This window comes from Sturnus vulgaris, chromosome 8, assembly GCF_052056855.1.
Source record: "Sturnus vulgaris isolate bStuVul1 chromosome 8, bStuVul1.hap1, whole genome shotgun sequence".
In the NCBI taxonomy this organism is placed as follows: Eukaryota; Metazoa; Chordata; class Aves; order Passeriformes; family Sturnidae; genus Sturnus; species Sturnus vulgaris.
The window spans coordinates 361833-363404 of NC_142250.1; the positions used below are offsets into that span (position 1 = coordinate 361833).

The following is a 1572-nucleotide window of genomic DNA, read 5'->3' on the forward strand; positions in this document are numbered from 1 at the left end:
TTCCTCAGGCGGCCAGGAAGGGACAGAGGCTCCGTGCGGGATGAGGCCGGAGGCAGCGAGCAGAGGAGAGGCCTCGGGCTGGAGAGGGGCAGGAGAAAGGCCAAGGGAGCTCCCTGGGGCTACCAGAGCCTGTGGGCAACAGAAAGGACGCTTGGATGACCAGTGGAGGTGAGGAATGGATCCGAGTTCATCTACAGGGAAATAAGTAGGGGATATTTTGGAGGGAAAAGCTGAGGTGACGAGTTCACCCACCTTGGCACAAGTTGTGTTTGCACAGTGAGACCAGAGGTGAAAGATGTGAAGGAAGAGTGCCTTGACTTTAAGGCTGCTGCTGGATGATGGCCTCGGGCTGGAAGGGAAGGGATTCAGGGAGGCCGGGACATACTGGCAGCTGCGTGGGAGCTCTGAACCAGGAATCGCTGGCTGAGCTCCTCTGCAAGCGGCCCATGCTGCCATCCCCAGGAAATGCCAGCTCTTCTTGGGGGGCTTTTGGGCTGTCGGTGGCCTCAGGTGCCTGTTGAGAGCAGCCCCTGAGCCGTGTCCGTGCCAGCGCTGGCTGGGCACACCCGGGACTTGTGCTTGGCACAGGGAGGACGCTGCAGGCACAGCCCCTCCCCTGCAGAGCCCAAGGACAAGAGGTGCTGGTTGCCTTTCGGGGGCTCCTGGCCTCCCCCTGCCCTGTGTTCCCAGCCAGCTGGGACACACAGAAACACCGAGGAACATTGCTGGCAGCAAGCAGGAGACACTGAGGCCTCTCTGCAGCTCTGGATCACAAAAGCAGCCCCAGCTTCAGCAGCTACCATTGTTTTGGCAGCACGCGCCTGCAGGAAATGCCCCCTGCCACTCTCCAGAAGAACTTTGGTCCTGCAGCAGAGGAAGCCTCAGGACTTATCCTGCTCATTTCTCCCTGCAAGGGGACATTGCAAGAGCAAATTTACAGCTGCTGGGTAAATCCTGGAAAGGGTGGGAAAATCAGCATTATGGGAAGAGTTTGGTGCTGACATGTCAGGTGCCAGCCAGTTCTGCCCTACAGCCATTGCAGGGGTTGGTGTGCAAAGCAGCTTTAGCAGAAGAGAAGGAGCTGCAGTTCCCTTGTTGGTGCCAAGGATTCCCATCCTTGGGAGGTTCATCCCCATCACCCAGAGATTGGCTCAATCGGTTGGAGCAGAGTGGTACTGCAAAGGTTGTGAGTTCACTTCTCAAATGGGCCACGTACTTGAAAGACTTTAGGATCCTTCTCACCCCCAGTCTATCCTGTGATCTAGAAATAAAGAAGAACATTCTCAGCTGCCTTGTTTACCATTGCAGAGGTTTTTTGAGTGGCAAAGCAAGGGGAAGGGGGAAGCATCTCACCTGGCAGGTGTTGGAGAAGCAGCCTGAATGGAACGCAGTGCCTGGCCCCGGCTGAGCGGCTCCTCCCGCCCACGGTGCTCCAGCCCCGCTCGTTCCACAGGGGAGCGGCAGGCGGGAGCCCCACGGGCGTGGGGACACGGGAAAAGGGGAGGCAGGCGCTGCTCTGCGCTGAGGGCTGCGGGGGCTTTGCATACCCGCGGGAGGTGCGGGCGGTACCGG

At 58.9% G+C, this 1572-nt stretch overlaps 1 long non-coding RNA gene across 1 annotated transcript; it reads left to right on the forward strand.

Annotated features, from left to right (window-relative positions):
• Positions 1-814: 814 nt before the first annotated feature.
• LOC148222893 (uncharacterized) lies at positions 815-1293 on the forward strand. Its single transcript, XR_015805044.1, has 2 exons — positions 815-947; positions 1034-1293. It is a non-coding gene; the product is annotated as an uncharacterized LOC148222893 (long non-coding RNA).
• Positions 1294-1572: the final 279 nt, after the last annotated feature.